Below are 15422 nucleotides of genomic sequence, written 5' to 3' on the forward strand. Positions count from 1 at the left end.
ATTTTCATGACAAATGCAACACAAAAGAAAAATGTTTAAAGCATCACTTCATTAATTCATATTTACTATTCATAAAAATCAAATTTTTGTTAAATCGTGTTAACATTTATTGTCATTTTTACTATGAGGTGATTTCTGTGTTCAGATTATTCATTGGAATAGAAAAAAATATCAAAAAAAGTATCCTCATGTTAAAATGATAATGACTTATGAATGCATTAAGATCAGAAATAATTTGTTTGAAACATAATACTACGATTCAATCATCATAAACAAGAGTGGAATAGAAGTATAAAGTAGCTTGAAATGGACATTTTACAGTTAAATACAAGTATGTCAAGATTGTTCTTTCAGTACAGAAAACACAATCACTGCAGCAGTAACCAGATGCAGCCACTAGATGGAGCTCTGCTGCTACTTTTATTTTTTTGTTTTATTGTAGATTTTTTAAAAAAAGGCTATTACCTGCCAGGTCACATTTGGGAAACAATTTAAATGACTGAAATTCACTCCTAATTTCTTTGGAAGTTTACCCCTAAACTGCCATAATCTTAAATCACTATAGGTTTGGATTATTTTGTTCCCCGGTGAGGAAAGCACCTGTAAATTAAATCAGATTGATAATCTCTTTATACCCACAGGACTGTTGGCCGGTGTCAAGGACATGCCATTTGTTCTAGATCCTTTTATCTGGATTTCAGTTATTTAACCATTTTAAAGGGATTTTGGCGTTACCTCACAGAGGGAGTCGGGCAGCTTCAGGTCTGTTTCCACGCAGGTCAGTGAGCAAACTGAATAATACTGCAGTGTATTCAGAGAATCCACTCAACATGAAATACCTGAGACACACAAGCATCCCCGTCTGTCTGCAGCCGGTTGATGTTTACTGTATTTTTGGAGTCAGACAGTTTTAATCTTCACAAAGCTTTAATCTGACTGGCAGACACATCTGGCACCAACTAAACTTCACTACTGTACGCAGAGCAGAGTGACTGTAATGAGATAATGTCAGGAAGTGAGATACAGCAGCTGCTACCCATCGACAGCTACTTGTCGAATTTATAACGACAGTTTTTAGTTTGTCTGCTGAGGAGAATAGTTGGACATTTTTGGGAGACAGATGAAAAACTTCCCTGTTTTCAGTCCAGCAGGCCAGCAGCCAGGGACTGTTCGTAGCATACAACTTTAAATGGTTGTATTTTGTATTTACCCCAAATTATTTTAAAGAAAATATACCTTCTGACCGCAAAATAACACCACATTGGAGTTTCGTACTGAACACCAAAATTTAAACCAACAACATATGAGCGTTATCTGTCATCAGTGAATTTGACATCGACATTAGACGTTGGCCTGCTGTAGAGTTTTAGTCACATAACATCAAAACCTAAACTGAACCACATATCAAAATCTTGTGATGGTGTTGAGATCAAAATCACTTTATTCTACATTTCTTATTTACAATTTTGCCAAAAACGAACCAGATGCATAACAAGAGGGAAAAAACAAGGCTTTTTTTCATTTCCAGGATTCCTTCTTCATCTTTTCACTTTAAGGTTTTCAGCTAATTCATGGTGGAGGGAGGGACATGCATTTCCTCCAAGGCAGTAGCTTCAGCTCGGGTCAAAAAAGAGCCACCACCCCCCTCCTCTGATAAATACAGAACAGTCCCTTACCTTAGTTTGGATTACCACGGGTCAGTTTACTTTACCGAATGTGGAAAACACACATCTAACCTACCAGCAAACTAAACCTCACTCATTAATTGGACTGTTTGTCGTTTGTTTACCCTGTTAAAATCGTGGAGTACAAACAATTCAAAGTTTTAACAGGGAGTTCAGGTCGGGGCCAGTTGCTAGGAAACCCGTGAACAGTACAGACGTTGTGCTACTGACGTTACCGGCCAGCTGCAAAATTTGACTATTTTACTCTTCGGTGTGTAATTAAACAAAATGTATGTGCCAATTAGTGAAGGTTAGACGTGTTGGGAGGTGGATTTGGTTACCTGTGGACGGAGGCAGGCCCGTGAAGCTGCTTTCTGTCCCTGTGCTCGGCTACGCTAACCGGCTACTAGCATACAAACATGACCGGTAAGTTACTAATCTTCATGCCTAAGATAGCTAGCTAGCTCGGTAGTTAACTTAACTCCGGCAAGAAAGCTATTGAGTGTATTTCACAAAATGCTAAACTCTTAACACACTTTTAACCCTTTAAACCCGGAATCAAGATGAGTTTTTATTCGCTTCACTCAGACGCGTTTAACCTGCATTTAAACGTCTCAAACATTTGAGCAAATCGTGTTTACTTTCCTTCGTAAACGTGAAAAAACAGAAATTGACAACTTGGCATGAAATGTCCCGCAAATTGCCCCAAAAAAGTAAAAGGTGACAACAAAATGACCTGAAAATTATTTTTAAATAAACAGAGTGAGAAAATCATTAGAACATTGTCAAATAAGTAGGACTATATTTTATTCACCATAATCATATATTTAAAATTAGGTAACAGTAGAATATATATTATTATTTATTTATATTTATTATTTTATTGTAGCCCTTTTTTAAATGTGATTTATTGTTATTTTTTCTTGAACATTCCTTTGTTGTTTGTGTGCTTATTTTCAGGTATTTGGTATTTAGGTATTTGTAACTTTTTGGTAATTTCTTACTAATTTTTGGGTAATTTCTTGTGAAGTTGCTCATTGCCTTCTGCCCATGTTTTTTTTTTTTTTAAATCAATCATCAGCATGTCTACTATCCCTCTCATGTACTCCTGTAAGGATCTGTTCTTTAGCAGAGAAAGGGGGTTGCTGGGGTGTGACTTATGTTTAAAACAATATGTTGACACTCCCCAGAGCTGCAGATATTTTTCCTTGAGCCTACCCAAGTGACTGGAGAGAAATGCATGACCCTTCCTTTACCATACATAACTATATTTTTGTAAATTCACATAAAATGTATATGGAGCCAGTGCAATAAGCAAACAGCATGGAGGGAGTTATCAGCAAAACAGCTAATTTCTTAAGACAAATGAAAAATCCTCCTTACAAACTGCATCATCCCACGAGCTGTGTATGCATTCAGCAGAACATGGGTGCATGACAGCCACACAAAGAAACAAATGTACATAATGCCTGTTTTCCCAAATAAATGAAACATAAACAACAGTAGCAGCAGCGACACGAATATCAGCAACTTAGTACAGCTGAAGTTGAAAAAAAAAGCCTTTATCATGCATACAGGAGCACAGTATTTTACGTGGGTCTTGTTAGTACAAATTTTCTTTTTGGTGACAGTTTAAATGGGACAGAAAAAAAGGATTTTGATAAAATATCACTATTTTAGCCTTACACTGGATTCGGAAATTTAAATATCCAATTCTAATTTTTGTTTTTACAATGATAAATGATGTAATTTGGGCTTCTTTTTGTTTTTGTTGTCGATGAATGCCTTTCAAACCTGAGGGTGTTTACAATAACAACAGAATAAAAGTTTAAAGTTCAACGTCCCTCCCAAAAGCCAAATTAAAAAAACATAACCCCATCACCAGTGCTAAAAAAAAATATTTAAAGTGCCTCCCGTTTTACACCATCCCATCACCTCACATAATTAATGAACAGTCCCTAAAGAGGCATTTCCTTGCCGTCACTGTAAAATCTGATTTTAACGGTCTTGGCTGTAAAAGCAGCCTGAGGTAGAGGCAGCAGAGCATGGACGGAGCAGATTATAACCTCACAGTAGATTGCCTGCCATTGTAATCCCGCACTCCTCTGGAATATCAGAATTCATCTGCTGAAAGGGGCTGGACTCTGATGAGCTTGCACCCATTCAGCAGGAAAAGAGGATTTTATTTTTGTGGATTTATTTATGCCAGATACATTTGATAAATGTAGTTTATAATTCCTAATACATTTGGAGATGTCTAAATCCACACCAGATATCACCAGCACTTTCCACTTTGTATTGAAATGTCCTTGATAACTTGTACTCATATCTTATTTTCTCAAACACAATGTACCGCAGCCGTGGATTTCTGATTAGAGCCTGTATTCCAGATAAGAGGAGCAGTGTGTGCCTTCAGATGCAGAGCAGAGAAAAGAGATGGGGCTGTCATTTTAGGAAGTGACCGATAAAGCTAAGCGACAGCGCAGCCATTTAAGCTGCCTCAATATTTAATTAGCCACTGCCATCCAGGTTAAGATTAATTACTTCCTGGAAAAGAGCAACGAGGGTTCAGCCTGATTGGGGTTTCCGCTTCTGAATTGGCTACAATTTCAGACTTCATTATGACAAATAATGTCGGAGCTGTAATTATGAGTTATATTTAATGGTTAGAGCAGATTGAGACAAAATCAGGCCAGTCAGGAAATAAATCTTTATGTCAGAGCGACATACATCATTTAAGCGCATAACTTTTCTATAATACTAATTTATATTGTACATTTTGTGTTTGTGTCAAATGTTTTATTAGTTTACCAAAGTTTATGTAAAATAAATGTCTAATCCATAATCTGATCATTATCATCCAGTCTTCAGCAGTGATAATTAAGCAAATACGATAAACTGTCTGTAGATTTTATTATCTAACAGGTATTGCATAAACAAACACATTTATTTGTGTAGTGCACAGCAGGGCGGTCTGAAGTGGTATGTAATTAATATGGTTACCAATCGAGATTTTGTCAATAACAAAGGGTTTATATCCAAATATATCATTTTCAGTGAAAAGTTTATATGTAGAATTTAACATTCATTATGTTGGTTTGCATCTTTTTTTCTGTGCAGCTATGTCATCTTATGAAACAATAAAATATGAAATGTAATGAGTTGTATCACTTTTATGAAGTAATTAAAATAGTTACATCACTTATTACATTTTAAATGGGATAACTAGTAAACTTTAACCTCTTGCATTTCAAATTTAACCTTTCCAACATGACCCATGACAGTAAAAAACATGTTTTGAATGCCAACTGGTAACATTTATCAGAAATTACAGAGATTTTAAATCAAAATTAGATAAATAATAGAATCCTGAAATGCTAAATCACTGGTACCAAAACATGTCAAAGGGGAAAGTCACAAATTTCATAACAAAATGCGCCGAACAGATGTAAAAAGTTAAAACTAACCCTTTAAATTTCTTACAAGATTGTGAAGGAAAGATTTTAGCTGCAGATAATGATAGTTCATTTTCAGCATTTTGTCATATCAAAGTATTATAGTGAGTGCAGTTTAGGAAAATGGTGAGACCACGAACTATTGTTGATTCTATCTATGAGGTTTTTATGACAAAGGGTAAGCATAGGTCCAATAAAATCAAGTTCAAGTTTTTTTGATCTTTTACAGTATACATTCAGTGCAGTGAAATGCATTATGCCCTGGCTCTCTCTCAAAGCTCAAAACCTATAAATAGTACAATAAATAAAAATAAAACTACTTAACCTGAGAATTAAAACAGCAGCATTTAGTTAAAATAAAAAAAACAATAGCAGCATATAATTAAAACAATAGCAGCTTATAATAAAAACAATAGAAACATATTATAAAACATAAATAATCCACAGCATGGAGTCAGTAAGGGCTTCTGTTCAGTACTTTGACCGCCTGGGGGTAACATGAACAAACACCTGATGGGAATGGACCTTTACTCCAGTTTAGGACCCCTCTGATCCTTTGGTGCTGGGATCTTTTAAACTTGATCTTTGCGTTGGTCGATGATTTCAACCAGTTCAAAGTAAAACATTTTAAAAAGTCCTTTCAAGGTCACAAAACAATGCCAATCCCTCTACAAGTTACTTGAAATCTGTTTCATCAGACATTCACATAATCTACATTATCTTGTGTTTTTGTGAGCTCCTGAAAATAACAGATTTACCAAGCTTTCTTCAGTGTTTCAGACTTCCTTTCATAAATATGAATGTTCAGCATGATAGGCCCAAAATAAAATGCAAGCAATTACTCATATGTCACTCCTTCAGGTTTTAGTGTGGTTTCCATGTGCTTACACTTTGCTTGGATGTAGCCTGTTGTATTCACGTGTACCTGATCTCTACAGCGTTATCATGAGGGTGCATTCCTGTCACTCTCTCTCTTCTGTCTCTGTCTGGCCTTTAAATTGCTTTCTGGAGGCAGGGGATTTTGGCCAGGGAGATAAGGGGAACGGGATGAAACACTCTCGCTGGCTGTCTTTCTCTGCGAGGCAGTGGGAGTGTACTGAGCGTGGTACATTTACTGAGACAGAGGAGAGAGCAGGTTGTACTCGCTCATCCCTCGGGTCAGTGAGAGACGCCTTGTAACATCTTTCAAACCCATTTCAAAAACCGCCGCCAGCCTTATCAGCAACAAAACAAACCACACGTGGGTGTAAGATGTCAAAGCATACCGTAGATTCTCACTAAAAATACATGGAGATGCTGCAGAACGGATGTCTCCTTGTTTCTCCACTGTCAACATATTTTTGTGTACGTTCAAGTGGCTTTTCCCTGCTTGTCAGTCAGTGAGGTCCTGGAGGATCCCAACCCAACTCTCAGACCTGACACTCTCTTACATAAGCCCTCAGTGCTCTGCTGTCTCTCCACAAGAGCAAGTTTCATGGATTATTGATGCCAGCGCATAGCGAACAAGTCCTCACATGGCAAGGACATACTAGTCACACACGTGCTGCGTGATCTAAAACCACTCTGTTACATATTTCATTTGCTCCATTGCAACCATTTTTAAGGAGCCATGTTGTGTTTCTTGTGGCGTGAGGATGCGGGGATTCCCTCTCCACAAACACAACATGTTTTATGCACCCAACCACAGTACATTTATGTCACCCTCCTGCTTCTCGCCTGAGCTTTGATTTCACACAGCGTGCCTCACTAGTTGACACACATGTATTTCTGACTATGCTCGACGTGTTGAAGTCATCCCCGCATGGATTAGCATATTAATGGAATGTCCTCTTTGTCCCTGTTTTCTGTCAGTCAGATTTCACAGCAGCGAGGGAGACGGACGAGGCGATGCGGATGGGGAGGAAAGGAAGTGGCGAGATGGTGGAGCGTGCTGTAGCTTGGGAGTCACACCTGAGACAAATGTTACAGGTGGGACGTATAATCACTATGGGAGACAATCTTGATATGTTCTCAGTGACAATTAAAAGTTATACTTTATTTGGCGAGCGGTAATCCAAATCAAAACATAAAGACAAGCTGCAACTTATTTTGGACTGCTTTAGTGAAAAAAATCCATAATGTTTCATGCTTAAAAATATACCATGCAGGATGTCCATTACAAAAAACATGTACAGACTCACACAGAGGTTAGCAAGGACTTTTGTTAGCGAGGATGTTTACAAATGACAATCCTGCATAATACATACCTTTAAATATATGTTATTTATATTTTTAAAACTAACATTTGGACAGATGTTGTAATGCATTGCACATGATTATTGTAATGTTGTCAAGGAAACTATCATCAAAACCTTCAATGAGTTAAGGAAAACAGTTCTTTTGTAGCTTTGTGAAACTGTATTTTCAAGATAATCAAGGGTTAATCAAGGGTTAATCAAGGGTTAATCAAGGGATAATCAAGGGATAATCAAGGGATAATGAGGGTTTTTAAATGGTGTACTTTGCAAAAGAAGTTTGAAACTTTCCCCAATCCATAAAGTTACACTTTAACCTAAGGTCAAAAATACAGAATCATGCTGAAATTAATAATTTCCAAGTTAATGTTCAAGCAATTTTGATTATCGATTAATCATCGAAGTAATTCCCAAATCCAGATTTCTTATTTGTGAGTATTTGCTGCTTTTTGTGTTATTAAATAGCAAAAAAAATATTTTTATGTTTGGTGCTGCTGATTGGACAATACAAGCACTTTGTGTCCTGGGACTTAAAGACACTTTTGGGCTTATCAATTAACTGAGATATTAAACTGTACGATAATGGGTAGTGGAAATTATGATTAGTTCCAGCTATGTTGGAGATTCATGGTTTTCACTGGACAGTGATGCTGAAGGCTACAGAGAATGTGAAGGTACATCACATCATGTGGGACAGAGGTGCCATCTTGAAAGGTACATGCTGTGTTAACTCTGTTACCAAAGCGTATGCACTCAGTCCGATTGTCAGATGCTGTATACACAGCTCTGCAGCAAATGCGTAGGCCTCTGTTGTTTTGTTTTGTTTCGTTTCATTTTGTTAAAAGTAGAAAGTAGCATGGAGGCCAGTGAAAATATTTTGGTAGTTCTGACTTTTTTATATCTCTTACTTATTCAGTTTGTCTCTGAAACTCAGATTTTTTAAGGTATTTGAGCACTGCTCAGACAGACATGGGTAGTAATTTGTGGTGGCCCATCATTGTATCGCCCCCCCCCCACCCCACACACCCACCCCCACCCACACACACACCCACACACACATACCCATTCCTGCAAATGGACGTACTGCTGCAGAGTCAATTGAAGCTTCAGCTGATAAATACCCATCACTACTGTATAGTCACTTGTTATGGGAATGAATGCTGATAGTAACATTTCCCATGAAATATAAAAGACAGAAGTTAGTGTTTGTGGGTTTTTTGTCAAGTGGGAGAGGGGCTTATGTTGTTTATCACAACTAGTTTGTTCAAATACCGTTGCTTGACTACCATAACAGGCACAATCCTCAAAAGATGGCACTGGCGTCCAGAAAAATTAGCATGCGATTAACTTATCAAATTTTATTGTAATGTAATTGTATTAAATTGTGAATTGTCAGATTTAGTGACAAAAAAACAACTAACTGCCTTTCACTCATTCACCTTGTTATATTCTTAACAAGCAAACTCTGAACATCTTTCCTTTTTTAAAATTGATATTTCCTCCTCTTTTCCTGCACTTTGCCTCTCATCACAATCACATCTTTGTCCCTCTCTGTCCAGGGATGCCTTGGTTTGCTACTTAGCAACTGTTTCCACGGCTACAAAGTTGCTCCCTGTTTCACCCCCATCCCCGCCTCCACAATAACTCGCCAGTGTCCCTTTGCTCCTTTGTGTCCACTTCCCAAAGCCATTGTCTTTGTTAAACACTTCCTGTTTGCTACCTTAAATTAAAACATCACAATAACAAACTGTCTGATGTGTTCAACAGCAGTTTAATTGTGGTTTGTCTCGTCCTCAGGAGAGGATGTTATCCTGCTCCATGATAGTGTTCCTCTCTGTACACCTGTGTTGTTATCTTGAAGCTTTTGATGCTTTTATTGGTCCGAGGAGAGCTGTAGAAAGTGTATTGATGAATGTAACAGCCAATTACCAATTACACTCAAGCAATTTTCCTTTTCCACTCTGTGAGTGTCAGTGCGCTCTGAGACCATATACCTCAGCACTAATGTCACTGAGACAAATTACTGCCCATTGTCCACATGTTTCAGGCTGTCATTCACACTCTCGGGAGGACAGCAGATGAGCCTTTTGGTTTTTGGTTTTGAGAAACAAGTCCACAGAGACTCCCGGAGATACGGAAATAATATACAGTAAAGGCTGCTGCACATTCATGAATGCAAGCTTCGGAGCTACAGAAAGATCTATTTATATCGCTCCTAAAAATAGACATTCTTCTCCATAGAAACATGAAATCCTTCTGAGGGGCGAATTATGCTCGAGCTGCCGCTTGTGTGTATGTGCATGTGTGTGTCTGTCTATGTCTGTGTGTTATTCTTCGTTTTCTTTCAAAGGTGAAAGCAAATTACCGACTGTATCATCCCAGCTGTGAGGTTCTTTCTTGGGGAATCTCCGCTCCCTCTCTCAGCCTGCAGCAGACAGGATTTGTACAGTGCTTTGATGATCAACGCCATCTCCTCCACCTCTTCCTTCTGTCACTGTGACGGGCTTTAAGTCGACAGGCGCGGCACAGATTCGTGGACATTAGTTAACAGTAGAGAAAATGTAGAAGCGCGTGAATCCGTGGCTAATCTGCTGTCGTCTAGTTGATTTGGAAAATACCAAATGACGTGAGAATGGCAACTCCAGACTCTAATTTTAGCTCCTCTAAATAAAAATAATCAAATCTGAAAAACTCAAATGATCCTTATCCAAAAAAAATGTAAAGGTACTTTCAGAAAAGTTTTGGTTCTCTAATGAGCTCAAGCTTTAAGCTTGTGAAATAACACCGTAGTGTCACCCTACTGCAATACTGTGTAATGTTGATTTCAGGAGCATTAACTTGCCGGGATGGTTATTTTAAACACATTTAATTAATGTGAGAAAACTGATGATGTGAGCCAGGTGTCAGCTGGAAAATCATCAAGATTTGAATGAAAACTAGTTCGTAAAAACACAATAATACCAGGGGCTCATGGAAATCCTAGAAAAGTCATAGAATTGCCAAACTGTAACCTCTGAGGCTGAAAATTAAGCCAATGCAGAAGTGCCAAAAACTGCAGTTCATTGAATGGCCAGGCTGACTCCTAAACAGAGGAAATCCCCATAGACTGACATGTTAAAGTGCCAATCTTTAAAGCATACAAAAAAATCTGGCTTTGGTCTCTATAGCTAATTTAATATTCAGGACAACTGTACAGGACTGAATTTGTTTTTAGAATTCACAGGTACTGTAACGCCTCTTTAAAGGCAGTCTGCTGTTTGCGAGGTGTTGTTAGAGTGATTGAGTCAGATCAACCACTCGCTCCTCCATAGCTCCACCCTCATGTCCAGATATAATTACAAATTGAAATATAACTCCAAAAAACCAAGATGGAGACAGCTGAAACTCTAAGCTTCAAAATTAATGTAATCCACTTACATGGATAACTTTCCACATTATGTAACTTAACTGCACATTTATTTCTGTAGCTGTGGACGTAATGTAGCTCTAAAATGCATCAATGTGTGATATTTGTTTGCCATCATGTACGCTTCTTCATATTCTCCCCGTGTTCCATCTCTCCGCCTGTGTATGTCAGCCAGCTAGAATCATGTTAAAATAGTTTTAAAACAAATTAACCAATGGGCCAACCAAATTGTTGGCTGTCACTCCCCAAGTCTGTGAGCTATGTGTCGCCTGACCGCCAGTAATTACATAGTCAACATGTGGAGATGCAGTTCTGTTCCATGATATATGTTGTGAATGGTCAAGGGAATCTTAACATGGGCCCTTGAAAGGTCACTGATACGTACAGAAAAAATGACAAATAAAAAGAAAAAACCTGAATAAATGAGTTTATAAACATAACAGGTGCTACACAGCTGTCCTGCATGATACAATTAAGCAATTAGCATTGTTGCTCTGGAGCACCTCACTGAGACGCTTGGTTGGGTTTTACTTTAATTTGTTATCTGGCTTTATTATTACAAAATTATGAATACACTTTAATCCCGCTACAATATTTTTTTCAATGTATTTCATCTCACCAGCTGTTTTGGTGTAATCTGTTCTCTGTATGGTGTATAACAGCACAGATTTAATCTACATCATAACTTGGGTAGAATTCACATTTAAACATTCAACAAGGTTTCACAAATGTACAGCACAGAAGGTTAACGTGTTACAGATCTTTCAAAGGTAATGCAAAGGGACTCATCTCATTAGCACAGTGGAAGTATTTCCAAACTGGAGGTCAGGATCTCCAAAAGGGGGCACACATTAAATGTAGTGGGGTCATAAAATGATTAATTTGATATTAAGCTTCACAAAACATGTCCTTTTGTAGACTTTTCCATAATCATTGATATTAAAAAAAAAGTTTTAACCCCTTTAGGCTTTTCTTAAAATAATCTGAGAAGAAAACATCACTCTGAAATTAATGCATGCTGGTGATGCTTTTATTTTACAGTGACAGTTCTCCCAAAAATCAAAAATACATATTTTTCTTCTCACCTGTAATGCTATTTATCAGTCTAGATTGTTTTTGGCATGAGTTGCTGAGTGCTGGAGATATCAGCCATTAAACCTGTCTGCCTTCCTTCCAATATAATGGAACTAGATTACACTCGGCCTGTGGTGCTCAAAGCGCCAAAACATAAATACATTTGAAAAAGTCAACAGCAATGTCTCTTACCAGGTATTATGACCCAGTCACGGTGCAGAAAGAAGCTTGCATCAGGTATCTATTCTGATTAATAGTTTGATACTGCTAACGCCACTGAGCCATTTAATGTTACATTTTAGATGCAAGTTTCCTTCTGTGTGGTGATACAGTTTTTGGGTGTAGTTTGGTGGAAAGAAAATAGTTCCTACATGAAAGTGCTCACAGGGGAGAGGAAAAATATGTTGTTTTTTTATTTAGAGATGAACTGTCACAACAAGGTAAAAGTCAAAAATGTTGGGAATCACTGAAGTTGATCCTTCTGTACCTTGTGCCAAATGTTACGTACGTTTTTTTTAGCATACTACTGTCATTGCATAGTCTCAACATCTGTCTTCCCTCTCAGTTTTATTTCCTGTTTGCTTGATGTTTTCTGTCTTCTGCAGCAGAGACAACAGATGTCCTTGGGGAAAAACCAGTGGCCCGACTCAACCGTCGGATATTCCCCCGAGAACAGAGGACCGCTGCAGATCTTCAACCAGAGCTGTTTCCATCATGTTTATTCTGTGTGAGTTCAGATGGAGCTGACCCTTGCACTGATTGTTTGTCCTACTGAGCCATTCTCTCTGATAACTGTTATCCTTCCTCACTGTGAGGAGAAAGACAAATCGAATGCGGAATGTGTGTGTGTGTGTGTGTGTGTGTGTGTGTGTGTGTGTGTGTGTGTGTGTGTGTGTGTGTGTGTGTGTGTGTGTGTGTGTGTGTACGCATACGTTTGTGTTTGCATGGGTAGGATGGAGGCTTAAAGAATGAGATATTGAACTTGAGGATGGTTTAGTAAAACAAAGACAGAAAAGGGAGAAGAGAAATTTAAGAGCGGTAAAGTGTGTGCGTGTCTCAAGTCAAGTCAATTTTATTTATTCATTATCATTACCACAAAACACAGTTTGCCTCAGAGGGCTTTACAGCATACGACATCCCTCTGCCCTCAGACCCTCATATCGCCTAAGGAAAAACTCCCTGAAACGGGGGGAAAAAAATGGATGAAACGTCAGGAAGAGCGGCAGAGGATGACAAGGGATCCCTCTTCCAGGACGGACAGACGTGCAATAGGTGTCGTAAATAACAGTTGAATTACAATAATGACAAAAAGGAAAGAGAGAGAGAGGGAGAGATGCACAGCAATAATGGTAACAAACGCATGTCATATTACAATAATGATAGTTGTAAAATTACTAAATGCTGTCAATGATAGCATGTGATGTTATGTGCAAATATTGTGGGTGTTGATAAAAACACAGCTCATACGTATATTGATAGTGGAGACGTGACTCATGATAATGGCAGTAGAAGGTCGCCTCAAGCACGATCACGGCATCGGCGCAACCAGGACCCACAACGCAGGTGTGTGTGTGCATGTGTGTGCATGCATGTGTATGTGAGTGTGTTTATCTGTGAGGTTCACACACTCCATCACTCACACATCAATACTTTATCCTCCTTCATCGGCCTCTAAATGATGCTCACCCAATGAGAGAGGATGCAATTATTCGGATGGTGTCAACTGTGAGCATATTACTGTATGTGTGTTTGTGTGAGTGCATGTGTGCACCCGTGTGTGTGTGTGTGTTACAATAAGTGACTGAGGCAGGCATAAAGTGGAAAACAAGACTCGAGGGGAGAGGCAGAGATGGAGACGAAGATAACAAATGAGACAAGGAGGACGATGCTGACAGATTGGAGATTATAGAAAATCCACTTTGTTAAAAGTCACTTTAGAGATAAGAACTTCAAGAATCAGAGTTATTATCTTCTTCTGACCTTTTGACCTTTCCAAAGAGACCTGATAGTCTCTTATGATGGGATTTAATCTAACACAAGTTTTAATTTTTCGTATGATCATGTGATTTCACCTGTAATCAGTAGAGATATTCAAAAGTTGCTATATCATCCAAATGTGAATATCATTCCACCAGGATGTTCATGTAAATCAGTCATTAAAACTTAACATTATCTAGTCTCAAGTACTCAAGCTGTTACATTTCGCTTTTCAAAGCCACCAGACTCCTTTGACAACAGTAATTTTACCTCATAGAACACAGGGTCTTGTGCTAGGTACCTTTCTGGTCAGTTTTGGACTTTGACGGACGGCATATAAATTTCCGCTTGTTGCATGTATTGTTTGTTTTTAAAATACATATCATTTTCACAGGAAATGGATATGTATTAAACACAATATATCCCCTTATGCAAGATACAAAATTTCCAAAAAGGAAACTTGAACTGGATTCAGAGGATAGAAAACATATAAAACAACATATGATTTTTGTATATATAGCCCTGGGTAATAATTTCCCACATATGTGTTTCCCACACCTCCACCCAGCATCATTTTCTATCGCTGTAGGTTGAATTATGTTTCCACTAGTGGACCTACTGAAGGCTGGCTTTGAGATTAAACTCCATGTGAATGTGTTTGCTCAAAATGACATCTGCGTGCTGTGGAAACATACAGAAACATGTCTCCAGTCTTTGTGGCTAATAGGAAGCAGTTTTATTAGACAGATGGCCTTTCCTCATTCATCCTGCAGGCTATTTACATTTCTTGGCTGTTCATTATGCAATCAACGTGATGTGTGAGGATGCTTGACCTGGCTTGATTGCTGTTTAGCATCGTGCTACAGTCTCTCTCTCTCTCTGCCTCTGTCTCTCACCCTCTGTTCTCTGGGCAGCTTCACAGAAAGCCAAGGTCGCCTAAATTGATTCAGTTCCTCACTGAGCTCACACGGATTTTCCAGCAGGGCTTTAATTGCATTTCTGTACCAATCACTCTAATGACAATCACACACTGTAATCTAATGCAACACACATACTCACACATATATACACACACACACACACACACACACACACACACAGAGGATCTCTTCCCTCCGCTGACAAGCTGAAATTGGCCGCAGTGATCATGGTGGAGAGGAAAGTTGAATGAAATGGTCAAAACAGTGAAATTTGTCTCCTTTTTTTAAGAAGCTGCTTTAATGTACAGTTGTAAATCTCAGCACCATAATGTACATCACAATGTAATCCAAAAATAACACTTCAAAACATAGTGACAAAACTTACATATTGTTTAATATGCACCCCTCTGACAGACTTAATAAAAACTGAACATTAAAAGCTTTACAGTGTTTACTGTAGGGTTGTCTTTTTAAAGGGTATATAACTTACAATGATGTATTTATTAAGTCATCAGTTCTTTACCAATGCTCAGGGAAGTCAGTCATAAGTGATTAAAAGGAACAAATTTTGGGTTGCCAGGTTTTGCTGAGCCACCATCATGATACTTGTTTTTTTTTTTTTCTTTTTAGGTCTTTAAGATCAATGGGTTCTTCACCTTTTAATAAACCAACAGCAAAGGTTAGTAAATCAT

The sequence above is a fragment of the Plectropomus leopardus genome, chromosome 6 (assembly GCF_008729295.1).
Source record: "Plectropomus leopardus isolate mb chromosome 6, YSFRI_Pleo_2.0, whole genome shotgun sequence".
NCBI lineage: Eukaryota > Metazoa > Chordata > Actinopteri > Perciformes > Serranidae > Plectropomus > Plectropomus leopardus.